General features: G+C 44.3%; 1 protein-coding gene across 3 annotated transcripts in view; it reads left to right on the top strand.

The window, feature by feature from the left end:
* Window positions 1-27936, top strand: part of NDST2 (N-deacetylase and N-sulfotransferase 2) — a 239567-nt gene that overhangs the window by 95315 nt on the left and 116316 nt on the right. For all 3 annotated transcript variants that reach the window (XM_043550909.1, XM_043550913.1, XM_043550914.1), the window contains exon 3: window positions 4633-4716. The gene's annotated coding sequence lies outside the window, so the exon portion shown is untranslated. The remainder of the gene's footprint in view (window positions 1-4632; window positions 4717-27936) is intronic.

Below are 27936 nucleotides of genomic sequence, written 5' to 3'. Positions count from 1 at the left end.
AGTACTGCAGTGCTTTGTGTTGTGTGTACATTGACTGCCATGCTTAACTAAGTATATTACTTTTGTGGGCTGTTTTTGAGTCTAGAGAGCCACATCCTAATAAAATCCTTGAGAATAGATCCCTGAGCACCATTTTCAAATTATCTTTTGCTGGGGGTCTTTTTGGGAGTGCCTGGGGATGAAGGGCAGTGAACAGGAGCTTGGTTCCTTGCACATGATTAAAGTGTCAGAAGAGAGGATCTCAAGGGCTGCAAAGAGGATGTGGGAGAACAAGATCCTGTTCTTTTTGGACTTCTGACCTAGCACATAGGCAGGCTGCACAATGTGTAGTCTGGCCAAGCTCAAAATAAAGTATTTGGGTCAGACTTTTCCTCCAGGGATGTTCAGTGCTCAGAATGTTTGTTAGAGAAGATTGAGAGAAGGCAAATAATCCTGTACGGCGCTCTGCTGCAGACTTCACCTATGCTTGAATAACAGCTTTCTTCTTGGGACAGACTCATTCTATTTGATGTCTCTCTTCTTTGTATAGAGCCATATCTCTCCACTGTGAACTATAGAGAGAAAAGGAGAACTTGTGGCACCTTAGAGACTAACAAATGTATTTGAGCATAAGCTTTCGTGAGCTACAGCTCACTTCATGAGATACATGCAGTGGAAAATACAGTGGGGAGATTTTATATACACAGAACATGAAACAATGGGTGTTACCATACACACTGTGACGAGAGTGATCAGGTAAGGTGAGCTACTACCAGCAGGAGAGAAAAAAAAACCTTTTATAGTGATAATCAAAGTGGGCCATTTCCAGCAGTTGACAAGAACGTCTGAGGAACGGTGGGAATAAACATGGGGAAATAGTTTTACTTTGTGTAATGACACATCCATTCCCAGTCTTTACTGAAGCCTAAGTTAATAGTGTCCAGTTTGCAAATTAGTTCCAATTCAGCAGTCTCTCGTTGGAGTCTGTTTTTGAAGTTTTTTTGTTGAAGAATTGCCACTTTTAGTGACAGAGTGACCAGAGAGATTGAAGTGTTCTTGATTGGTTTTTGAATGTTATAATTCCTGACATCTGATTTGTGTTCATTTATTCTTTTACGTAGAGACTGTCCAGTTTGGCCAATGTACATGGCAGAGGGGCATTGCTGGCACATGATGGCATATATTACGTTGGTAGATGTACAGGTGAATGAGCCTCTGATAGTGTGGCCGATGTGATTAGGCCCTATGATGGTGTCCCCTGAATAGATACATGGACACAGTTGGCAACGGGCTTTGTTGCAAGGATAGGTTCCTGGGTTAGTGGTTTTGTTGTGTGGTGTGTGGTTGCTGGTGAGTATTTGCTTCAGGTTGGGGGGCTGTCTGTAAGCAAAGACTGGCCTGTCTCCCAAGATCTGAGAGAGTGATGGGTCATCCTTCAGAATAGGTTTTAGATCCTTGATGATGCGCTGGAGCGGTTTTAGTTGGGGCTGAAGGTGATGGCTAGTGGTGTTCTGTTATTTTCTTTGTTGGGCCTGTCTTGTAGTAGGTAACTTCTGGGTATTCTTCTGGCTCTGTCAATCTGTTTCTTCTCTTCAGCAGGTGGGTATTGTAGTTGTAAGAACACTTGATAGAGATCTTGTAGGTGTTTGTCTCTGTCTGAGGGGTTGGAGCAAATGCGGTTGTATCGTAGAGCTTGGTTGTAGACAATGGATCGTGTGGTGTGGTCTGGATGAAAGCTGGAGGCATGTAGGTAGGCATAGCGGTCAGTAGGTTTCCAGTATAGGATGGTGTTTATGTGACCATCACTTATTAGCACTGTCGTGTCCAGGAAGTGGATCTCTTGTGTGGACTGGTCCAGGCTGAGGTTGATGGTGGGATGGAAATTGTTGAAATCATGGTGGAATTCCTCAAGGGCTTCTTTTCCATGGGTCCAGATGATGAAGATGTCGTCAATGTAGCACAAGTAGAGTAGGGGCATTAGGGGACGAGAGCTGAGGAAGCGTTGTTCTAAGTCAGCCATAAAAATGTTGGCATACTGTGGGGCCATGCGGGTACCCATAGCAGTGCCGCTGATTTGAAGGTATACATTATCCCCAAATGTGAAATAGTTATGGGTGAGGACAAAGTCACAAAGTTCATCCACCAGGTTTGCCGTGACATTATCGGAGATACTGTATCCTGACGGCTTGTAGTCCATCTTTGTGTGGAATGTTGGTGTAGAGGGCTTCTACATCCATAGTGGCTAGGATGGTGTTTTCAGGAAGATCACCGATGGATTGTAGTTTCCTCAGGAAGTCAGTGGTGTCTCGAAGATAGCTAGGAGTGCTGGTAGCGTAGGGCCTGAGGAGGGAGTCTACATAGCCAGACAATCCTGCTGTCAGGGTGCCAATGCCTGAGATGATGGGGCGCCCAGGATTTCCAGGTTTATGGATCTTGGGTAGCAGATAGAATACCCCTGGTCTGGGTTCTAGGGGTGTGTCTGTGAGGATTTGTTCTTGTGCTTTTTCAGGGAGTTTCTTGAGCAGATGGTGTAGTTTCTTTTGGTAACCCTCAGTGGGATCAGAGGGTAATGGCTTGTAGAAAGTGGTGTTGGAGAGCTGCCTAGCAGCCTCTTGTTCATTTTCTGACATATTCATGATGATAACAGCACCTCCTTTGTCAACCTTTTTGATTATGATGTCAGAGTTGTTTCTGAGGCTGTGGATGTCATTGTGTTCTGCACGGCTGAGGTTATGGGGCAAGTGATGCTGCTTTTCCACAATTTCAGCCCATGCACGTAGGCGGAAGCACTCTATGTAGAAGTCCAGTCTGCTGTTTCGACCTTCAGGAGGAGTCCACCCAGAATCCTTCTTTTTGTATTCTTGGTAAGAAGCTCTCTGTGGGTTAGTATGCTGTTCAGAGGTTTGTTGGAAATATTCCTTGAGTCGGACACGCCTGCTGGTAATAGCTCACCTTACCTGATCACTCTCGTCACAGTGTGTATGGTAACACCCATTGTTTCATGTTCTCTATGTACATAAAATCTCCCCACTGTATTTTCACTGCATGCATCCGATGAAGTGAGCTGTAGCTCATGAAAGCTTATGCTCAAATAAATTTGTTAGTCTCTAAGGTGCCACAAGTACTCCTTTTCTTTTTGCGGATACAGACTAATACGGCTGCTACTCTGAAACCTATGAACTATAGAGTGCTTCTTTATTCTCCACTTCTGGGCTCAGCAGGCCTACAGTTTATGTGTGCTGTAGAGTGGGTTGCCAGGAGTATTTTGTGGAAAAGACAGCTGTGTTGTTAAAACCGAGATTTCTCCCCTCCAGAATAGTTAAGGATTTTTTTTTACTGTCTGAAATTGTGATTTTGAAAGGTTTTTGTTGTTGAGTGAAGAAGAAATTGTTCCTGAAGAAGTGTGCGTGAAGGCTGGGCTTATCACAGTGTGCTCTAGACAGGGAGCAATACAGGACTGACTGTTTAGGTCTACTATTGTTGAGCCCCTGCCTCCTCAGCAGATGATAGAGAGGAAAATGAGCCTATCAGTAGTAAACAGTTTGTTTTCCTCTTACCTTGCAGGTTTTCTTTCCTGTGTGTGGCCTTGCCATGTCACTGATACCCATGTAATGATGAGGTTTGCAGTGGCAACATTATAAAACACTACAGTCACAGTTACAGGGCAAGCTGTGCTTTGGACTCCTTTTGAATATAGCTTCTGGAGTACAGCTTCACCCCTCTCTGGGTGGGATCACATGCCACATGGTCTATACCATTCTTAGACTGAATTTCTGGACTGGGCAGGCCCCCTCTCCACCTCCTGTTTACCAAATATAGTAACATGACAGGCCCACCTGTGTTTGGCACCTGTTAGCCCTTTTCCTCTGGTTCCAGTGGTGGATGGAAGTAACTCAAAACCAGCTTCTTCAAACAGAATATTATTTATTTACCCAAAGGTGAATGTAGCAAGCAGAAAAAAGGGATAAAACAACAAAAGGCCTGTATGCCTGAGTCAGGCCTAAACTTCATCCTTTCCTTGCCAGTTTTGGGTGAGTTCTACTCACCCCAGATGCCCTGCTCCTGGGGGAGACAGACCCTGAAGCATTCTCTCTTTTTCTCTCTCTCTCTGTCAGAGGCTCATTTCCAGCTGCTGCCCACTCACCTGCCTTCCTCTCTAGTCCAGTGTCTTTACTGGTTTAGTGCCCCTTTTTCCAGGCCAGAGCCTAGGATCAGAATGAACCTTGCCAACCTGGCTTGAGCCAGGTAGGTGGGCATTCCCAATTAGTAGCTCTCCCATTGTTCCCTTAAGGTACCTCATAGTTGTAATTGTTTTGATTCCTGTTTGTTTCCCTGTAACAGCCTCCTTTCATTTAATTCCTTGCGGTCAGGCTGGACAATAGCAAATTGGTAAACAGACATGCCTATGGTAATCATAGAAATAATCCGAATATCTCCCTTATTTTCTATGGCTACAATTTTAAAATCAGAGTTGAATCTGAAAATGCAGGTTTCTTTGTAACCGCTGATGTTCACAGATGATTTCCTAAGGGGTTGAACTCCCCCTCCTCAAATGGAGACGGGTACCACAGGATGTGTCTGTTCTGGAAAACATCACTGCTTCACTGTACTTGGTATCGGTATGTTAAACTAAGCTGTTCTTCCTCTTGACAGGTGCACAGTGCCCTTTGCTCAGTCTGCTCTTGGTGCAGTGTAGCCTGGCTCTTCCTCCGACTCTGCACACAGCTGCTCAGCAAGGTAAGAGAAAAATGGATGTTACTGTGATCATTTTGGATTGGGTGGTGTGGGGCAAGGGACAGGATGAGAGCAGTCCTGTTCCTGGGATCTTTGGTTTGGCATGTTGCTGACCACTATGGAAAATGGCCATTTTCTCATTCTAGGAGATGGTGATGAATTCACCTTTCTCTCATTGGGTCATAGTACACTCAGCTCTCCCTTTTCTGTTGCCGTTTGTGAGGTGCCTTAGAGTACAAATAATGTTTTGCAGTTCTTTAGAATGTCTCAACATTAAAAAGCACCCTGGGACAGGGAGTGTCCTTTTGTTCTGTGTTTGTATGGTGTGTAGCACAATGGAGTCCTGGTGTAAGATTGAGATCCTAGATGCTACCATAATACACATCATATCATCTCTGTGAAATAGATAAATGTTTACACAATTTTACATCTGGGTAAACTGAGGCATGGCAAGCAAGTTAATGATAGCATTTTAGACTAGAACCAAGACTCACTGGATAATGCATCCTTCTTGCAAAACATAAAGAAACTATAACATCCTGGAGTGTGATGCAGGTGTCAATAAGTAATCTTTTCTGTCCTGTCCAATATGCACTTGAAAGTCGGAATGCTTTGTGCAGGGTTGTTCGAGGGGACATTGAAAGGCTGCAGTTGGCTTCTCCAGAGTGCACCTATAACTGTGTTTTTAGTGCCAGTTAGCTGTAAATTCAAAAGCAAATCTGGTCCTTATGTAATGATTCACATCCATCCACAGTTGGATAGGAACAATTGCCAACATATTAAGAAAGCTAACACACGCTCCATTGTATGAACTGCACCTGTGTTCCAGCTCTTCCCAGGTGTAGGTGAATCCCGTTCTTTGAAGGCAGAGTACGGTACATACACAAATATATAATGTTGAACAGAAGCTGGGGAGGAAGTGAAGCCAGTTCTGCTCTGCACGCAGAGGGAATGACTGGCTGGCTGGTGTAAAGGCACAGATTAATCCAGGCACAGCACCAAGCACTCAAGAGAGGTTTTTGGTAGGAGAGGGTTATGCCTCACTGCCAGACTGTTGGAGTCTCTTCTCATGTTTTTTCTCACTCACCCTTCAAATCTCCTCAATTTCCTTTCTTTCTCCTTCTCTTCTGCTCTCCTCCTCCCTCCTCTGTTGTCTACCCATTATTCAGAAGGTAGCACATAGTGGCTGATAGGAATATATTGTAGTAGAAGAGGTGGTCTGAGGATTATGAAAGAGTTAATGGGTAGAACAGCAGATTGAGGGGTAATTTTAGGTTGTCTTCCGGGAACAGTAGAGATAAGAGATTATGACTGATATCTCCCCAGCACTCCCTCAGCTGCTTATCAGCATGAGGTTCAGGGCTGTGTGTTTGTGACCTGAAAAGGATGTTCCAGCACAAGGTTTCCAGCCCTGTGGGTCTGCTCCTCTCATGTCGCCTTGTACTGTAGTAATTACTGCAATGACTGAGAAGGGGGTATATTAGAAGGGGAGATGCAGGGTCACACATCTTGGTCTGGTTTGTGTGCAGCCTTTTTCGTGTTTAATGTCCATACCTGTTTCCAAGTTAGGGCTAGTCAATGCTGGAAAATGAAGCCATGTTATAACACGTGCTAGCACACACCACATTAAACACTCTGTGGAGAGGTTAGCCATGACAGGCTCACATGATTTTAAAAGATGACAGTCCTTGTGTACACTAAGTGCTAAGTTGTGCGTTACAACCAATATCATTTCCCAGAGTGGCAAGCCCTAAGATCTCCCTGCTAGCTTGGAGACTTGCTTAATGAGCTCCCTGGCATGCAGTAGTGACATTAACTGGCCTTGGTGGTGGCTGCTGGCCAAATCTCCCTGTGCTACCATTTTATTGCTTTTCATGCTGGCTAACCATTATTTCAGGAGTTGGTCAGTCTGTGCCTTTACCCAGAGCGTCTCTTAGTACCACAGGTAACAGTATGGGAGAGCTATAGTCTCAGCATCTCTCAGCGGGATGGTGGTTCCTAATCACTGGTACTTAAAATTCTGAGCCCTGGTGTTCTGCCTCAACACACTTCACTCACTTATGCCTTCTGTAAAGTACACTGGCTCTTGGGCTGATCCTGACACCAGTGTTGTGCAGAAGAGGAGGGATGTTATTGCTGGGTACAGGAAAAGGGAGAGCAAGGCCATGGTCAGATGGTACAGTCAATTCCGTAGTTGGGTAATGGGTATAGTGGCCGGAAAAGGTTGAATCCTAGCATTAGGTAATGGTGTAAGGAAGGTGTACTGGTTGTGAGGGTAGCTTGGAGGGCTTCCAGCCCCATCCTTCCCACAGCAGTGCTGTAGTAGGAGGGAGTATAATTCCCTTCTTCCTTCTCCCTCTTTTCTGTGTTGCTCTGTCCCCTTCGCTCCCTTTCCATACTCTGCCCTCATTATTGTATCTGAAACACTGTAAAAGATTGTATCTGCTGGCACTTAACATTAAAAAGGTTGCAGAGCAGTTTTTAAACTAAGAGACGGTAGAAAGCTGATTGCTGCAGAGGAGCATATGGATCGGACAGAGACTTCTCTTAGAGGAGAGTCTATTGATAGAGAGTCTCTAGGTTTTAGTCAGGAGGAGAGGATGGAAGAGGGTCAGGTATGGGCCAGATCAGATGAGAAACATTCACATAAAGAATCTGACACATCAAAAAAGGGCAGACAAATAAACAGTGACAAGTTTTTAAAGTGCTTGTACCCATGCTAGAAGTCTAAATAATAAGATGGGAGAACTAGAGTGCCTCATGCTAAAGGAGGATATTGATATAATAGACATCACAGAAGCCTGGTGGAGTGAGGACAATCAATGGGACAGAATCATTCCGGGGTACAAAATACATCGGAAGGACAGAACAGGTCATGTGGGGGTGGGGGGTGAAGTGGCACTATATGTGAAAGAAAATGTAGAATCAAATGAAATAAAAATCTTAAATGAATCCACATTTTCCATAGAATCTCTATGGATAGTAATTCCATGCCCCAATAAGAATATAACAGTAGGGATCTATTATTGACCACCTGACCAGGACAGTGAAATGCTAAGGAGGTTAGAGAGGCTATCAAAATAAAGAACTCAATAATACTGATACTAATACTAATAGTGGGGGATTTCAATTATCCCCATATTGACTGGGTACATGTCACCTCAGGACGAAATGCAGAGACAAAATTTCTCAATACTTTAAATGACTGCTTCTTGGAGCAGCTGGTACAGGAACCCACAGGGGACAGGCAACTCTCGATCTAGTCCTGAGTGGAGCGCAGGATCTGGTCCAAGAGGTAACTATAACAGGACCGCTTGGAAATCGTGACCATAATATAATAACATTTAACATTTCTGTGGTGGAAAGAACACCTCAACAGCCCAACACTATGGCATTTAATTTCAGAAAGGGGAACTATGCAAAAATGAGGAGGTTAGTTAAACAGAAATTAAAAGGTACAGTGACTAGAGTGAAATCCCTGCAAGCTGCATGGACGCTTTTCAAAGACACAATAATAGAGGCTCAAATTAAATGTATACCCCAAATTAAAAAACACAGTAAAAGGACTAAAAAAGAGCCACCATGGCTTAACAACCATGTAACGAAGAGAGGGAAGAGCATCTTCGCAAGCAGGCTGGCTAACCTAGTGAGGAGGGCTTTAAACTAGGTTCACCGGGGAAAGGGGATCAAAGCAATGAGGTAAGTGGGGATGTGGGATACCGGGAGGAAGCACGAACAGGAGAGCGCGAGAGGGGAGGGCTCCTGCCTCATACTACGAAAGCAGGACAAACAGCAAGTTATCTCAAGTGCCTGTACACAAATGCAAGAAGCCTGGGAAACAAGCAGGGATAACTGGAAGTCCTGGCACAGTCAAGGAATTATGATGTGATTGGAATAACAGAGACTTGGTGGGATAACTCACATGCCTGGAGTACTGTCATGGATGGATATAAACTGTTCAGGAAGGACAGGCAGGGCAGGAAAGGTGGGGGAGTTGCATTGTATGTAAGAGAGCAGTATGACTGCTCAGAGCTCCGGTATGAAACTGCACAAAAAACCTGAGAGTCTCTGGATTAAGTTTAGAAGTGTGAGCAACAAGGGTGATGTCGTGGTGGGAGTCTGCTATAGACCACCGGACCAGGGGGATGAGGTGGACGAGGCTTTCTTCCGGCAATTAACGGAAGTTACTAGATTGCAGGCCCTGGTTTTCATGGGAGACTTCAATCACCCTGATATCTGCTGGGAGGGCAATACAGCGGTGCACAGACAATCCAGGAAGTTTTTGGAAAGTGTAGGGGACAATTTCTTGGTGCAAATGCTGGAGGAACCAACTAGGGGCAGAGCTCTTCTTGACCTGCTGCTCACAAACCGGGAAGAATTAGTAGGGGAAGCAAAAGTGGATGGGAACCTGGGAGGCAGCGACCATGAGATGGTTGAGTTCAGGATCCTGACACAAGGAAGAAAGGAGAGCAGCAGAATACAGACCCTGTACTTCAGAAAAGCAGACTTTGACAACCTCAGTGAACTGATGGGCAGGATCTCCTGGGAGAATACCATGAGGGGGAAAGGAGTCCAGGAGAGCTGGTTGTATTTTAAAGAATCCTTATTGAGGTTTCAGGGACAAACCATCCCGAAGTGTAGAAAGAATAGTAAATATGGCAGGCGACCAGCTTGACTTAACAGTGAAATCCTTGCTGATCTTAAACACAAAAAAGAAGCTTACAAGAAGTGGAAGATTGGACAAATGACCAGGGATGAGTATAAAAATATTGCTCGGGCTTGCAGGAGTGAAATCAGGAAGACCAAATCACAGCTGGAGTTGCAGCTAGCAAGAGATGTTAAGAGTAAGAAGAAGGGTTTCTTCAGGTATGTTAGCAACAAGAAGAAAGTCAAGGAAAGTGTGGGCCCCTTACTGAATGAGGGAGGCAACCTAGTGACAGAGGATGTGGAAAAAGCTAATGTACTCAATGCTTTTTTTGCCTCTGTCTTCACAAACAAGGTCAGCTCCCAGACTACTGCACTGAGCAGCATAGCATGAGGAGGAGGTGACCAGCCCTCTGTGGAGAAAGAAGTGGCTCGGGACCATTTAGAAAAGCTGGACGAGCACAAGTCCATGGGGCCGGATGCGCTGCATCCGAGAGTTCTAAAGGAGTTGGCGGATGTGATTGCAGAGCCATTGGCCATTATCTTTGAAAACTCATGGCGATGGGGGGAGGTCCCGGACTACTGGAAAAAGACTAATGTAGTGCCCATCTTTAAAAAAGGGAAGGAGGAGGATCCTGGGAACTACAGGCCAGTCAGCCTCACCTCAGTCCCTGGAAAAATCATGGAGCAGGTCCTCAAGGAATCAATTCTGAAGCACTTCGAGGAGAGGAAAGTGATCAGGAACAGTCAGCATGGATTCACCAAGGGCAAGTCATGCCTGACTAATCTAATTGCCTTCTATGACAAGATAACTGGCTCTGTGGATGAGGGGAAAGCAGTGGACATGTTGTTCCTTGACTTTAGCAAAGCTTTTGACACGGACTCCCGCAGTATTCTTGCCAGTAAGTTAAAGAAGTATGGGCTGGATGAATGGACTATAAGGTGGATAGAAAGCTGGCTAGATTGTCAGGCTCAACGGTAGTGATCAATGGCTCCATGTCTAGTTGGCAGCCGGTATCAAGTGGAGCGCCCCAGGGGTCGGTCCTGGGGCCGGTTTTGTTCAATATCTTCATAAATGATCTGGAGGATGGTGTGGATTGCACCCTCAGCAAGTTTTCAGATGACACTAAACTGGGGAGCAGAGGTAGCGATAAGATACAGAGGGACCTAGGCAAATTAGAGGACTGGGCCAAAAGAAATCTGATGAGGTTCAACAAGGACAAGTACAGAGTCCTTAACTTAGGACGGAAGAATCCAATGCACTGCTACAGACTAGGGACCGATTGGCTAGGCAGCAGTTGTGCAGAAAAGGACGTAGGGGTTACAGTGGACGAGAAGCTGGATATGAGTCAACAGTGTGCCGTTGTTGCCAAGAAGGCCAATGGCATTTTGGGATGTATAAGTAGGGGCATTGCCAGCAGATCGAGGGACGTGATTGTTACCCTCTATTCGACATTGTTGAGGCCTCATCTGGAGTACTGTGTCCACTTTTGGGCCCCACACTACAAGAAGGATGTGGAAAAATTGGAAAACGTCCAGCGGAGGGCAACAAAAATGATTAGGGGACTGGAACACATGACTTATGAGCAGAGGCTGAAGGAACTGGGATTGTTTAGTCTGCGGAAGAGAAGAATGAGGGGGGATTTGATAGCTGCTTTCAACTACCTGAAATGGGGTTCCAAAGAGGATGGCTCTAGACTGTTCTCAGTGGTAGCGGATGACAGAACGAGGAGTAATGGTCTCAAGTTGCAGTGGGGAGGTTTAGGTTGGATATTAGGAAAAAGTAACATACTGATGTCAGTACAGAGGTAAATAGAAAGGAGCATAAGCACGGACAAATTAAATGTAAAAATGTAATAAGGAAAGCCAAAAGGAGTTTGAGGAACAGCTAGCCAAAAGCTCAAAAGGTAATAACAATATGTTTTTTAAGTACATCAGATGCAGGAAGCCTGCTAAACAACCAGTAGGGCCCCTGGACAATCGAGGTACAAAAGGAGCACTTAAAGACAATAAAGTCATTGTGGAGAAACTAAATGAATTCTTTCTTCAGTCTTCATGGCTGAGGATGTCAGGGAGATTCCCAAACCTGAGCCATCTTTTGTAGGTGACAAATCTGAGGAATTGTCACAGATTAAAGTGTCACTAGAGGAGGTTTTGAAATTAATTGAGAAACTTAACAGTAACAAGTCACCGGGACCAGATGGCATTCACCCAAGAGTTCTGAAAGAACTCAAATGTGAAATTGGGGAACTATTAACTATGGTTTGTAACCTGTCCCTTAAATCAGCTACTGTACCCAATGACTGGAAGATAGCTAATGTAACTCCAATATTTAAGAAGGGCTCTAGAGGTGATCCTGGCAATTACAGACCGGTAAGTCTAACGTCAGTACCGGGCAAATTAGTTGAAACAATAGTAAAGAATAAAATTGTCAGACACATAGAAGAACATAAATTGTTGTGCAAAAGTCAACATGGTTTCTCTAAAGGGAGATCGTGTTTTACTAATCTATTAGAGTTCTTTGAGGGGGTCAACAAACATGTGGACAAAGGGGATCCAGTGGACATAGTGTACTTAGATTTCCAGAAAGCCTTTGACAAGGTCTCTCACCGAAGGCTCTTACGTAAATTAAGTTGTCATGGGATAAGAGGGAAGATCCTTTCATGGATTGAGAACCGGTTAAAAGACAGGGAACAAAGGGTAGGAATAAAAGGTAAATTTTCAGAATGGAGAGAGGTAACTAGTGGTGTTCCCCAAGGGTCAGTCCTAAGACCAATCCTATTCAACTTATTCATAAATGATCTGGAGAAAGGGGTAAACAGTGAGGTGGCAAAGTTTGCAGATGATACTAAACTCCTCAAGATAGTTAAGACCAGGGGTCTCAAACACGCATGCGGCCCGCGGAGTTATTTGCTGCGGTCTGCCAAGCTCCCTGTGGCCCCTCTCTGCCCCCCGAGTTATTTCCTGTAGCCACCAAGCTCCCCTCACGCCCCCCACCACAGTGTGCTGGGTCCCCACTCCTCTGCCTACCTCTAGGCTCCTCCGACCGCCAAACAGCTGTTTGGCGGCGCTTAGGGCTTTCCAGGAGGGAGGGGGGAGGAGCGGGGAGCTGCATCTCAGGGGAGGAGGCGGAGAAGAGGCGGGGCAGGGGTGGGGATTTGGGTAAGGGTTTGGAATTGGGGCAGGGAAGGGGTGGCAGGGGAGGGGCCTCATGGAAGGGGTGGAGTGGGAGCAGGGGTGGGAGGGTGTCAATGATGCGGCCCTCGGGCCAATGTACTAGTCCTCATGTGGCCCTCCTGGTGATTTTAGTTTGAGATCCCTGGTTAAGACCAAAGCAGACTGTGAAGAACTTCAAAAAGATCTCACAAAACAAAGTGATTGGGTGACAAAATGGCAAATGAAATTTAATGTAGATAAATGTAAAGTAATGCACATTGGAAAAAATAACCCCAACTATACATACAATATGATGGGGGCTAATTTAGCTACAACTAATCAGGAGAGAGATCTTGGAGTCATCATGGATAATTCTCTGAAGACGTCCACGCAGTGTGCAACGGCAGTCAAAAACGCAAACGGGATGTTAGGAATTATTAAAAAGGGGATAGAGAATAAGACGGAGAATATCTTATTGCCCTTATATAAATCCATGGTACGCCCACATCTTGAATACTGCGTACAGATGTGGTCCCCTCATCTCAAAAAAGATAAGCTGGCATTAGAAAAGGTTCAGAAAAGGGCAACTAAAATGATTAGGGGTTTGGAACGGGTCCCATATGAGGAGAGATTAAAGAGGCTAGGACTTTTCAGCTTGGAAAAGAGGAGACTAAGCGGGGATATGATAGAGGTCTATCAAATCATGAGTGGTGTGGAGAAAGTGAATAAGGAAAAGTTATTTACTTGTTCCCACAATATAAGAACTAGGGGCCACCAAATGAAATTAATGGGTAGCAGGTTTAAAACAAATAAAAGGAAGTTCTTCACTCAGCGCACAGGCAACCTGTAGAACTCTTGCCTGAGGAGGTTGTGAAGGCTAGGACTATAACAGGGTTTAAAAGAGAACTGGATAAATTCATGGAGGTTAAGTCCATTGATGGCTATTAGCCAGGATGGGTAAGGAATGGTGTCCCTAGCCTCTGTTTGTCAAAGGGTGAAGGTGGATGGCAGGAGAGAGATCACTTGATGATTACCTGTTCTGTTCACTCCCTCTGGGGCACCTGGCTTTGGCCACTGTCGGTAGACAGGACACTGGGCTGGATGGACCTTTGGTCTGACCCAGTGTGGCCGTTCTTATATTCTTAAACTGTAAAGTAACAGCATAAATACTCATCCAAATCTCAGTAACTTTAATAGAGCAAAAGTGGGATGGGAAGGGGCCTTGTTCGTGCATTTTTGTTACCAGATGTGATTTGACGGCTAAGAATAAAGAGGAACTTTGCGTACAGCAACTTCCCGTGTGCCAGGAATAAGAGAGAGAAAATTGTCAGTTGGAAACAGCAGGAGCTGCATTAGCAAATGTAAATGAAACAGATGGCAGAGATGTTGCAGCTGTTGCTTAGAATCTCCTGGAAGATCTTTAGGTTGGAGCTGCAGGAGACTCTTTTTAAAGGGGTAATGAAAATAAAAATACAAACTTTAAGTTCAGGATCACCAAAAAAAATAAAGGCATCCACTTGAATGAGATGAAATTCACAAGGCACTAATTCTTTTTTCACATTGCAAATCTCAGAGCTATGGAATTTAGTTCTGGGTCAGAAATTGCAAGTACATGTTGTAGATCAGAGGTGGGCCAACTACGGCCTGCTGGCCACATCCAGCCCGCGGGGCCGTCCTACTTGGCCCTTGAGCTCCCAGCCCTTCCCCTGCTGTCCCCCCTCCCCTGCAGCCTCAGCTCGCCGTACCACCAGCGCTCTGGGCGGTGGGGCTGTGACCTTCTGCCAGGCAACGCGGTGGTGGGGCTGGCTCGGCTGGGTGGCATGCCTGCTAGACATGCTGCTTTGAGCAGCATGGTAAGGGGGCAGGGAGCAGGGGGGTTGGATAAGGGGCAACGAGTTCCAGGGGGCAGTCAGGGGACAGGGAGCAGGGGGCGGTTGGATGGGGCGGAGGTTCTGGGGGGGTGATCAGGGCACGGGAAACGGGGGGGTTGGATAGGCGTGGGAGTCACGGGGGGCCTGTCGGGGGGTGTATGGATAGGGGTCGGGGCAGTCAGGGGACAGGGAGCAGGGGGAGTTGGATAGGGGGTGGGGTCCTGGGGGAGCGGTTAGGGGTGGGGGGTCCTGGGAGGGCGTGGTCGGGGGACAAGGAGCGGGGGGGGGGGGTTGGATGGGTGGGGGGTTCTTAGGGGGGCAGGAAGTGGGAAGGGGCGGATAGGGGGCAGGGGCCAGGCTGTTTGGGGAGGCATAGCCTTCCCTACCCGGCCCTCCATACAGTTTTGCAACCCCAATGTGGCTCTCAGGCCAAAAAGTTTGCCTGCCCCTGTTGTAGATTGTCATACAGTGGACTTGCCTGGTTACTTAGTAATATTCTTTCTGTTCTTCCATGTGAGACACCCAGTCTCTGGCAAAAGCTGCTAGAGAAGGGGGATATTGTACTTCCCACTGCACTGTTATGATCCTCAGCGTACTGTTTTTAAAGACGTGTGGATGCTTCAGGAAAAGCTTTTGAAAATATTTTATGTAGAAATAATTCTTCTTTTATTACAGTGTTGCACCAGGGATGTTAAAGTTCTGATTGAGGAGGCATTTTCATGTAAAGCACATTAAAACAGACACATCACAAATTTAGTCTTCAGGTGATGTTTCTCAGGGTCGTTTCTATCCCAAAGATGATTTCCTGCCCCTTCCATGTGTGGAAAAAAAGGACAACATTGCTTCTGAGTGTTGTGGTTTCATCACAGCAGGAAAAACTGGAGTTTCAGTGATGAGGAGTGTTTGGGTTTTTTTGGGTTTTTTTACATTTTACTTTTTGGTAACCAAAAGAGGCTTATTTTCAGATTGGCAGTGCATTTTGTCCTCAGTGAAGACTAACTTTTGTTGTAAAGGCCATAGATGATAGTAAAGACCTGCATGCAGTTTTTGTGTGTATCTGATGATCTGCATGTTAAAATAGATACAGCTTCATTTGAATCCTTCATTGCACATTCAGACAAATGGCTTTGAATGCACAAACACGCTCCTAGACAAACTGATCACCTGTTCACAAGAGTTTTGTTTCTTGTGTTTTGTTTTGTTTTTTAATACAAAGATTTGTTAATGCGTTATGGTTGAGCTTTTAAACACTATTTAAAATTCAGGAAATTCTGAGTTAGGGTTATGTAACAGCCCCCTTGTGCATGTTTTGTTTGTCTTTATTACTTTGTTGTATATTTTTTTCCAAATTATATTGTTTCCTTACCATAAATATATCTAAGTGCATATAAAACAAAAGCATAAAATCTATTCCTGAAATCATCTATACTTACAAAATGTTGGGGCTGCTGAAAGAAGTCCTTTCCCTTGCTTTCTCCCACCCCCCCCAAAAAATACCTCTTCCCATTTAATTATTTAATTCACCCTTCTCCCTGCCCTCCCACATATAGTTTGAATAAATAGACACACTGTAATGTGCTCTGAAGGTCAGCGAACCTGGCCTCTATTGGACAAAGTGTGGGGTGGGGAGGAGTGAGTTCTGGAGTCAGGCACCACTCATTGAGAAATATTTGCTCCCAGATGGCTAAATCCGGGCACTACCCACTCCAGAGACTTCACTGATCATCACTGTTCAGTAAGAGTTTGAAGGGAAATATGGTCTGAAAGGTAGCCAGAACACAAACCATGAAGGACATTGTAGGTCAAAACCAGCACCTTGAACCTCTTTCCTGCTGGGGCGGCTGGAGTCTTATAGCCTTGACCCATCCCACTATCAAGGCTGTGACCAGTGAAACAACAGGTAGAGGTGAGCCTGGCACCACTTCAGCAGGCTGCCTGTCATGTGTGAGCATGCTTTCAGGTAAAATGCATTCTCAGTAATAGGGGCATTAGTCACTCTCAGCATGCTGTCAAGATCCTTCCCTCGCCTTACTTCAGGGTTATACGTTGGGCACTTGAGTCATAACTTTGAATTTCTTTACCTTTTACCTCCTGCTCCACAGGTACGGGGAGGGCAAAAAACAGTCTTTCAGGTTTCTCCTCTGGCCAGTCAAGGCTTTTTTATTTTTTTAAGGGACTTAATCAACGTGAGCATATGACCCACATTTACTGGGAATTCCTTGTTCATGGTGAAAGATTGCAATCTCCGATCCCCATCATGAATGGGGTTCAACATGTTACTTGCACCTGTCGGTGTGTGCAGCCCTAGACATCTAAGGGCATCACAGACCTATTGCTCAATCTCTGGTGGCTGAACGCCACTTGTCCCTCTAAGAAGTTGGACGCCAGCCGCTTGGGAGTCGCATAACTAGTTAACGTGCCAGAGTCTCGTTTGTTATTGGAATTAACCAGACAAATGGCTCCACTGAGCATCAGCCTATAACTGCCTCTCCTCTGTCTGCACCCCCAGCCAGCTGCTTTCTTACTTAGTGCAGAAGAGCTGGAAGGTGGATGAGAGACACACAATAGCTGTAGAAGAAGTGGATGGCTGGTCTGATAAAGGCCTAGAAAGGGAGCAACAGAAAAATGTTGCTGCTCCGACTCAGAATTGGGGAGGGGAGAGAAGAAGATGCACTCGCTGTTTGGTGTCTGACAAATGGAGAGGGACCTAGAGTGAAGCTCAGAGGGAGGCAATGATATGTGGCTGCAGGGAGGACTAGGAGTTGAATCCCATAACATTTTAGGTCATCTCCATCCCTGGAAAGAAACAGAGCAAGCAATCAGACTGAAGAGAGGCCAAAATGGGGATATGTGCAGGGAGAAGAAAGGAAGACACACATGCAGAAACCCAGGGCAAGGACAGCTGTAGTTCTAAAAGTGTACAGCATCGTGTTTTCCCACTGAGTGAGCTGCAGGCAATCATTAACTTCACTAGTTAAAATACAGTTTCTACCAAATGTCCATATGCTATCCTTGATCTTTGTGCAAACCTTCTTTGATATCAGTAGGAGTGCGTCTGGGGATTGAGCGTACATGTCTCTCACTTTGGAGACAAAGCTCCCAGCCCCAAATTAAAAGTGTAATTCAGCCTACTCCACAGACTGATGATATGCCAGCTGTATGCCATTTGAAAGAGAGCTGAGATTCCAAACTTTCACCTGGTAGAAAGTGGTAATCTCTAGCTCTAGAAGCTTAAGGATACCCACTAACATTCAGAATTCAGGTAGGTTGGGAGGGGAGGGAAAACAAGATAGAAATTAGAGTCGAGTGGCTTTATTCTTTTTTTTTTTTTTTTTTAAAGGTCCAGTATCCTGCATCCTACCAAGGCAAGGAAATACTTTGAGTGAAAGTGGGAATGATCAGCTTTCCAGTGGGATAAAGCATTTATCTCTAGCCCCGCTAGTTCACAAGATATCACAGTTTTAAACTATTCCAGACTTACATTGGTTTGAACACTGTCTTTTTTTGACACTAGTCCAGGAGTGTCTGTAGCAGGTCCCAAACCTTGGGCCAGTGACCTCCTCAATCCCTTCTGTACAGTCAAGTATGTTTTAGAGACCAATTTCTGAGATGAGGTTACAGACAGAGTAGCAGCTGTAAATTAATCTGCACTGTCATACGGACCTAGTGAATATTTCAGGTGTGATACAGTAATATGTTGAGTAGGTCTGGTATTTGTTCTGTGGATTATACAGAATTCTTATGGTAAAAACTGCATCACCAGTATGTGGATTACTTGCTATTAATAGCTTTATATTTGCTCAGATAATAGAGTAGATAGGGGATTAATTTTTAGTTTTGTTTTAGTGAAGGTTTAGCTTGATTTTTCCAGTGAAGGCAACAGGATACACCTGTCTAAACTGCGATAATGGATGGAACCTTCCTTCATGTGGAAAACAACTTTCCTTTATTGTAAGATCATTTACTTCCCTGAACTGTAGTAGCTTCAGTCTTTGAAATCAGAGCTCTGAGATTCCAGATTCAAACTGTCTCATGTGGGGGCCTGAGCTGACTGGGTGCTTGGGGAAATACTTAGCTAATTTGTAATCTGCTGCCACAGATGTGAAATACATCTCTGCCCTAGTGCTAAGATGTGGTGCATAACTTTGGTGCTGTAGGTATTAGAATACCCTATGCTTCTGCTAATAGATGTGGTGAGGGTCCTTTCCCGAAGGAATACAGAAATCTCTGTTGGAGAAAAGACTCCCTGGGATGTGGGAGACAGGGAGTGTTTAAATTTGGAAAACAAGTGGCTATTTGGACCTGGAGCATTGGGACTTATTTCTTCCAGGTTGCAGCCGCAGTGAAGTCTGATGGAATCTCAGGACAGACATGGGACAATGGTTACAGGTTGAAGCTGGCTAAGTTCTCAAGAATTTGTGTGTTACCTTGTTGCCATAGGAAGGGCTTTGACTGGGTCCTTTCCATGTGCAGAAGTGGTCCTTTGATTGCAGGCATGAGCTGGAAGGTTTAATATGTTGGTTTCATCTTAGTGTCTCCTTTTCTTCCTTTTCTCTGGAAAGATTAGAAATGCTGTGAGACACTCTTGCTTCCTTCCCTTCCATTAACAAGCCCTCAGGTGATATGATTTGGTTTATGCTTCTAACAAGATGATCATGGGAAAAGTGGAATGTAAATGCTCTACTGCTGATGGCTGTAGGCCCACCAAACCAGCACAGAATGATACTAGAAATGACTAGGAGAAGGGGAGCGATGGCAACCCAAGACACTGGGAAGCCTGGTATGGGAGGCACCTTGCTCTGCCTTTCTACGGGAAACAAATGCAACTGGATGTTGTCTAGTGTTTTAAATTGCTTGGGGGGAGTGTAGAGGGTAAGCTGGGGTAGAAAAAAATATTTAGCGGCTTTGGAGGAAATAGTTGGGACCAATGCAAAGCTGAATATGACTCTTGCACTATACCATGAATGAACTGGATCCTTGCACAAGAATGAATGTCCCTGCCAGCTGTATAAATCATATATAATCAATCATTTACTACTGTCAGTATTCTGTATTCTTTGTTAAAGGAGACATGCACAATTACAGTTGGCAGCACTTACCTGACAAATGCATTATCTTCATTCTTATGATCCCTTCTGATTTCACTGCCCAAAACAAATAGAACTGTCTGTAGTGCTGGGAAGATCCTACTTAAACCACCCCAGAGCTCGGGCTACCTCTGACAAGGTTCTTGTTCAATCTGCATAAATTGAACAAATGTGCAGAGAGTTGGGGGTGTGGAAGCACTACACATTCATCATACGTAGGCTTGGCAAAATTTAATTTTGACTGATAATATTAGTGTTTACTTTTAAGCATTTTTCGATTTTTATCAATTTTAAATTTTCACAGCTGTAGGAAATTAGGAGGGGTCAGACGATAATTATTGAATGACAGTTGATGAGAGTCAAAAAGTTAAAGGTTCATAAGCATTAAAACACAATTTGTCGACATCGTATGTCAAAGTGTATAAAGTAAATAGCCTGAATACGAACTCCAATAAGTTCTCAAGAATCATTTTTGTTACGTTGTCTATCTGTACATTTTGATAATTATCAGTGGAAATATTTTTGTGTCAGTTTGTATGTTTACGTATATTGAAATTAATGTTTATCTACATTTACAGATAAAAATCTAATCCTTCCAAACCTAATCGGGTGCTTGCAAGCTTTGATCTACACCTAAAAGTTTTGCCAGCATAGCTATGTCAGTTAGGAGTGTGAAAAAATCAAACCCTAACCAACACAGCTATGCCAGCAAATACTGTAGTGTAAACATAGTTATGCTGACTGTAGGGGGGTTTACTGATATAGCTATGGTGGCTAACTCTTGCTAGTGTAGAGAGGACCATATTAATAATACTGAGAGTCTCTTACAATAGAGGAGAGGCACAACACAAAGGGTTTACAGACATAAATTAAGCCTCACAACACATCTGTGAAATAAGTCATGCTTCTGGCTTACCAGTGTCCAGGATCTCTTTTTTAATATACAATTTTTTTTTGTGGGAATGGGAGAATTAGGCTTTAGGGAGGAGCAAACCACCCTGATGGAACAGTTGCATTGATAAGACTTTGCTAGCCTGTTGGAATTCCCTGCTGTCATGCGAGATGCTTGATGACTTGTCAAAATCAGTGCTTCAGAGCATTGGATGCTTATTGGTTGCTGATGTCATCTAGCCTTAATAAACAGGAGGGGTCCATCGTGTCTACTGCTTGCACTTGGCAATTTCTTCCTCTCTGACAAATTTGACAGAATCTGAAGCCATTTTTCAGATGTGTGGCATTCTCATTGACTGATGTTTTTCAACTACAACGTTCCATCGTATTCATAGATTTATAGATTCATAGATATTAAGGTCAGAAGGGACCATTATGATCATCTAGTCCGACCTCCTGCACAACGCAGGCCACAGAATCTCACCCACCCACTCCTGCGAAAAACCTCTCACCTGTGTCTGAGCTATTGAAGTCCTCAAATCGTGGCTTAAAGACTTCAAGGAGCAGAGAATCCTCCAGCAGGTGACCCGTGCCCCATGCTACAGAGGAAGGCGGAAAACCTCCAGGGCCTCTTCCAATCTGCCCTGGAGGAAAACCGACCCCAAATATGGTGATCAGCTAAACCCTGAGCATATGGGCAAGATTCACCAGCCAGATACCCAGGAAAGAATTTTCTATAGTAACTCAGATCACACCCCATCTAACATCCCATCACAGGCCATTGGGCTGTGCTGCTTATATTCAGTTAAGGGCTCTTACAGGGAATGGGAAAGAGAACCAAAATGTAAAACTATAGCTGTTATTACATGCATACACACACAAAAGATGTTAAAAGAACATTACTGAGGTTTCAAAGTCAAGCACTCAGAAGTTGGGAAATGTCTGAATTAAGGTTTCCCTTGCTACCTTAATTTGGCCCTCCTTGTGAGTATCCATTATAATACCATTTTGAATTACAAGATCACATTCCATTTTTTCCACTCTGTCCCTCATGGACTAAGGAGTCTGAGGCTCTGCAGTTCACCAGGACATGGGTTTGTTTTTTTTCTGTAGTGGCAACAAACATCAGTTTTTGACTCTACTTGGTAAGCTCTCGGGGCAGCAGAGCCTTGGTGCTTTATTTATCTGTAAAGCACCATGTCCACAATGATTTTGTATAAAGAACAAATTTAGTAGTAATTTTAGCCAAATTGTACAATTTATCCCTCTTCCCCAACTCAGGTGTTGAAGAGGAATTGGTTTCCTTAACAAGACACCACTCTCACCAAGCGCGCATTGCACAGAGAAGCAGTCAGTGTTGAAAAGCTGACCTGGGCCAAGTAAAATCTGGAAAGGGATGGAGACATCTGGGCTGACAGTGTTCCTTGTGGGCCTTCTGAATATTCTAATCCCTCTTGTTTGTGAAACTAAATTCCAATAACTGCTCTGCAGTGTGATCAGTGTCTCCACTCCCAAGGCTGCTTGATCTGTTAACAGTATTTTTGTGCTGTTTCCATGGCAATAGCATGCTCTTTTTTCCTCATGGTGATTGTTGCTTTGAGGATTGAACTTGTAGAAAATGTTTGGCCTTTTTGTCCCCCAACAAGCTTTCAACCAGCCTGGGGGTCTGCAGCTGGGAGGGGTGGGATTGTGGGAATGTGCCCACTGGCAGAATCGATGTGATCACAAAGTGGTGGTGGAAGGAACTAGCCCTGTGATTTTTAATGTTAATAAGATGGTTGTAAGTGTTGGCTTGTCCCTAACTGTGTTTGTTAGCGAGGGCTTGGCACCTTGGAGTTACAGACAGCCATTTCAGGTTCTGCCTGTACTCTTGTAACTGCATATGAGACACTTTCCCCGAGACACATTCATGCATAGTGACAGGCCCAGACCCACACTCTTTTGTACGTTTGCTTGTAGATGGTGTTTTGCACACCACATTAATGCACTCATTAATTCTTATGAAACTTATCCCAGTTTGCAAGGAAAAGCAGGCAGTGCTGTATGCTCCCATCTATCCCAGTAAAAGGCATTTATTATCAAAGTAGGAGGGGCTCTGAGAAGCCAGCAAAGCGGTACAGTAGAACCTCAGAGTTACGAACACCTCGGGAATGGAGGTTGTTTGTAACTCTGAACAAAACATTATGGTTGTTCTTTCAAAAGTTTACAACTGAACATTGACTTAATACAGCTTTGAAACTTTACGTTGCAGAAGAAAAATGCTGCTTTCCCTTTTTTTTTAGTAGTTCCTGTTTAACGCAGTACTGTACTGTATTTGCTTTTTAGTAATTTATTTTTTATTTTGTCTCTGCTGCTGCCTGATCATGTACTTCCAGTTCCAAATTAGATGTGTGGTTAACTGGTCAGTTTGTAACTCTGGTGTTCGTAATTCTGAGATTCTACTGTATTATGCTATTCTCTATGGCAGCTCCTGCTGGGCTACATTAGGCCGTGATGGTTCTGTGGTAACCAGAACCTCCTCTACAAATCAGGGTATTCCCCAATGTACTGCATGCTTTGCGGGGGTTGGGATTGTAGCAGTTGAGGAACTGCCCCCACACTTCTATTTTTTAAAAATGTTGAGTAGATCTGGGTCTTGTCATTAATAGTCATCGTTTAAAAATAGATGAGAGCAGAGCGAGGTGATTTGGTATCAGGATTCACATCAGAATGAACTGTGATAGCTTGTCTTTTCCCCCAGAATACTGTGTGTTCGCCTTGTGACCTGTGGTTAGGAAACCACACTCTTCTTGTGTGCCACTGCCTAATGGCAGTTTAATTGTAGGTGCTTTTGAATGGCAACTGTTTTATTTTCCCTGTCTTAACTCTCTTCCCTCCCCTCGTTCCTGATTTTAAGTGCTGAGCCATCATAAGAACAGCCATACTGGGTCAGACCAAAGGTCCATCTAGCCCAGTATCCTGTCTTCTGACAGTGGCCAAGGCCAGGTGCACAAGAGGGAATGAACAGAACAGGTAATCATCAAGTGATCCCTGTCTCCCATTCCCAGCTTCTGGCAAACAGAGGCTAGAGATCATTCTTGTCCATCCTGGCTAATAGCCATTAATGGACCTATCCTCCATGAACTTATCTAGTTCTTTTTTTAACCCTTTTTCTGTGCAGAGCAGCAGATGTGTAAAAGACCAAGGTACTTTCTATGACATTGTTTATCCCTGTCTTTCCTCTTCCTTCACCTGAGAATGCACCTTTTTTAAAGTTGAAACTGCAGCGTGCAGGGAGCTAGTTGTATAGGGTACTGCATGGACAGGCTCATTAACTGATTAGGCACCAGGTCATTTAAACATTTTGCAAAAGTTAAATTTTGATCCAGACAAGTTGATTGTTTCACCAAGGTTGAGTGTTGGAATCCTCTCCTTTAAGAGGAAATGTCTACTGTAAGGGCTCAGCTCAATGCCAGAATGAATCCTGACAGAGGGTAGAGCATGGTGGATCTTCACCATTCCAGTCCCTACTATTCCAAGCTCAGGACACTGGAGATATGAAACCGATCTCCACAGAATCACTAGTTTGCATTGGTTCGCAAAATGATATGGATAATGTATAAGACGGTCATATTGGAGAGATGACAGGTTTCAGAGTAACAGCCGTGTTAGTCTGTATTTGCAAAAAGAAAAGGAGTACTTGTGGCATCTTAGAAACTAACCAATTTATTTGAGCATAAGCTTTCGTGAGCTACAGCTCACTTCATCGTGAGCTGTAGCTCACGAAAGCTTATGCTCAGATAAATTGGTTAGTCTCTAAGGTGCCACAAGTACTCCTTTTCATATTGGAGAGATGCATCATTTGTGCAGTGACTAGACAGAATTGTTTAGTTATCTTTACCTCAGTCAAATGCAAAAAGCTGTTAAGGATTCAGGGTTGAGCTCCCCAGTCAGAAGATGTCAAAATTGAGACTGAATGCACAGCCTTAATGCATTCATTACAAAAATCTTTAATGACACAATCATATCCTATTGATTATACATTCATATCCAGGATTTCTACATCCTTACACACACACATTTGGGTTTGTAAATATTTCATATTTTTTATTCTTTAAAGTTACACTAACTTAATTGACAGAATGCTCAAGTATACCTTTGGCCTAGATTTTTATTTTTCTTCTCTGTGAAGTGTGTTTTAATAATTTAATTTCTATAGTATACGTGTAACAGGATATCCCCCTTCCTTCAACTTGGAGACAAATACCTCTCTGGAAAGTAACTGTAACTCATACATGTTTTCTCAAATAAATACATAGAGTTGTATTAACCATATATTTTGATGATTGAATTTTTATGTAGAACTTTATTTAGTCTGCATTTTAATGTGATTTATCCTCACATTGTTTTAATACAGTTCAGATATATTTGCGTGTTTAATGGGCTGTCTTTAAGAATTGCTAGCTTGTTTAATTTTGCATACAGAATTTTTTCATGTTCAACATGGATTTTATAGTTCTGGTTAAACTGTATTACACTGAGAAAAATAGAAGTACAGTAAGAGGTATCAGTGAAGTAAAGTTGATGACATGCTCACTGAAGAAGTTCATGTTGTAATTACCTTGTAAACACCTATGTGGAATATCATACCATACTTTTCACTATTTGTGTTAGTGTAATACATTTTACTGGTTTTATATAAATAACTCTTACAGACTTTGTGTGGCATATGCATAGCAGCTTACAGTACTGCACATGTGTACCTTAGCTTTTGGGGTGTGGGGGGAGGGGTAAAATAACATATTTGAGCAATAATTTGTGATCATACAACTGAAGATTGTATTGTGGTATATATGCACAAGGGACAGACTTAAAAGTACCTCTTAAGGCATTATTTTATCAATTTCTAAATTATAAAAAAAATCTTTTAGATGCACTTACTGTTGCATTAAAGAAAGATTTTGAATTTAACTTCATAGGTTTCTTAAAAAAGAATACTTCAGAAGTACCAGTTTCCAGAGCAACATCATGCTGACAGCTTGTAAAAATTGCAAATAAGGTTTATTAATTTCATAATCTTACACTACTTAGTTGGATCTGTCCTGAACCCAGGTCCTCTTGACTGATTCTTCCTGCCTAATCAAGAAACTATACCTTCTGCTGTGCCTGACAATTTGTTTATTAAAAGATCAGAGTGTGAAATTTCATGTCTGTTTAACACTCAGTAATTCACTATTAAACTACTTGACGCAAGCTCAATTTATGTTAATACTGTCTTGATTAAGTAGCAGTTATTACCATTCACTATCATTTGGCCAAACTAGTTCTTAGCAGATGTCTCAATAAAGGAGCCATCCAGCTATGGCATATTCCAGTTAAACAGAGCATATTATATTCATATCTCACATTTAAATAGCACCTTTCATTCCAAAGTATTTTAGTACCAGGAAAATACAGCAGTTCTAGAAGGGGAAATGTTGTATTATGACCAGAACAAATTCATACCCTGTGATACCTGTTTATAACTTTTACACACTGCTCATATCACTTACAGTTTTTAAAGTCTTGTTGAAAATATTCATCTGGTACCTTGCATGGAACTCTGTTTATGTACCTTGTGTGGAAGAGGGTCTGACCAAACCTGCCTAGATTTGAGCAGATGCCTCTAGGGACACTAAATATTTCAAATCTCGTGTTTAAACCGCTAAGTTATCCCCTCCAGTCAAGCCTGAACCTCCATTGCTACTCTGAGCACCTTCTCTCTCATTTTCTTTTAAAATCATTTTATCTTTCCACAGAAAATGTTTGCATCAAACCTTCTCTTCCTCAAAATCCTTTCCATGCCTTCTCTAGTCACATACTCCAAGTTTCATTCACAACACTCACTTTCTGGGTTCTGTGGAAGGGAGAGAGGTTTGTTCTCCCTATGCAGCACTTCCTTCCCTTCCTCCAGGTTGTAACATTCCTAATTTAGTCCTCACAGCTCCCTTTTAGGTATTCCTTAGCTCCATTTTACTGGTCCGGGACAGCCTTTTTAAAAATAACGGTGCAAGCCAGGGCTGTGCACATGTGCACGTGTAAAGTTAGATGAGCATGTATTGGGTGCTTTGCATGTGCAATTCATGGGCACACAAATTTGCACCTTGGAGACATTTCCAAAGTCTCATTGCAAAGATAGGTTTAAGATGCTCCAGAGCTGACGTCTGACCCACGACCCCAGGTAAGTCACTAGCCTTATTCTGTTCATCTGAAAAATGGTGTTGATAATGTTTTACACTTACATAGTGGGCATGGGTGCAGAGAAAGGGTATCAGTGCAGAGGAAAAGGAACATGCTAGTCTGGGCAGTGATCTGCTGATCTCAGAGCTATATGGATATGTGTTGTGAATTTGAGTTCAGGCCCTGAAGTTAGTTGACCAGTTGTTGTAACATATGAGTTTCTCAGGGAGATACTTTGCCTGGGGGTGTGTGTGTGGCTACAGTGGCCTCTGTTGCTGCTAGTGTCCGTAGTCTGAGGGCTGTCTTATTGCCTGGAACAGCACTGTGGGCAGTGGACAGTGTCCTTTACCCTTGTGATTTGTGTTGTGTAATCATATAGCTATATAAAAGTCCTTGGTGCTTTACAACACAGAGAGAGGCAGTGCTCCTGCGCGGAAGAATTTAGACTGACTAACACACACATCCCCACACTATGAATTGTGAGGAAAGGGGAGTAGTAGGGCCATATAGGGTTCCCAACTTTCTAATAGCATAAAACCGAACACCTCTGTCCTGCCCCATTCCCCGTCCCTTCTCTAAGGCCCCGCCCACCGCTCGCTCCATCCTCCCTCCCTCCATCACTCACTCTCCCCCACCCTCACTCACTTTCACCGGGCTGGGGATTGAGGTTCAGGGGAGCATGAGGGCTCTGGCTGGGGTGTGGGCTCTGGGATGAGGCTGGAGATGTGGGGTTTGGGGTGCAGGAAAGGGCTCTGGGCTGGGGCAGGGGGTTGGGGTGCAGGGACGTGAGGGCTCTGGCTGGGGTGTGGGCTCCAGGTGGGGCCAGAAGTGAGGGGTTCAGAGTGTGGGAGAGGGCTGGGGTTGGGTTGGGTGCAGGGGGGGTGAGGGCTTCAGCTGGGTGTGCAGGCTCTGGGATGAGGCATGGGATGAGGGATTTGGGGTGTAGAAAGGTGCTCTGGGCTGGGGAAGGGTGTTGGGGTGTGTGTGAGGGTGAGAGCTTTGGCTGAGGGTGCGGGCTCTGAGGTGGGGCATGGGATGAGGGATTTGGGGTATAGGAGGGTGCTCCGGGCTGGGACTGAGGGGTTTGGAGGGTGAGAGGGGGATCAGGGCTGGGTCAGGGCCCGGGAAGGGGTTGGGATGCAGGCTCCGGAAGACGTTTACCTCCAGCAGCTCCCAGAAGCAGCGGCATGTCCCCCCTCCAGCTCTTATGTGGAGACGTGGCCAGGCGGCTCTGCGCGCTGCCCTGTCCGCAGGCGCTGCCCCTGCAGCTCCCATTGGCTGCGGTTCCCAGCAATGGGAGCTGCGGTGGCGGTGCTTGGGGCAGGGTAGTGTGTGGAGCTGCCTGGCTGCCCCTATCCGGAGTTGAAAGGGGACAT

The sequence above is a fragment of the Chelonia mydas genome, chromosome 7 (genome assembly GCF_015237465.2).
Source record: "Chelonia mydas isolate rCheMyd1 chromosome 7, rCheMyd1.pri.v2, whole genome shotgun sequence".
NCBI classification, from domain to species: domain Eukaryota; kingdom Metazoa; phylum Chordata; order Testudines; family Cheloniidae; genus Chelonia; species Chelonia mydas.
Note: the sequence above shows the minus strand (reverse complement) of the source record. Positions and strands in the feature narration are given on the sequence as shown.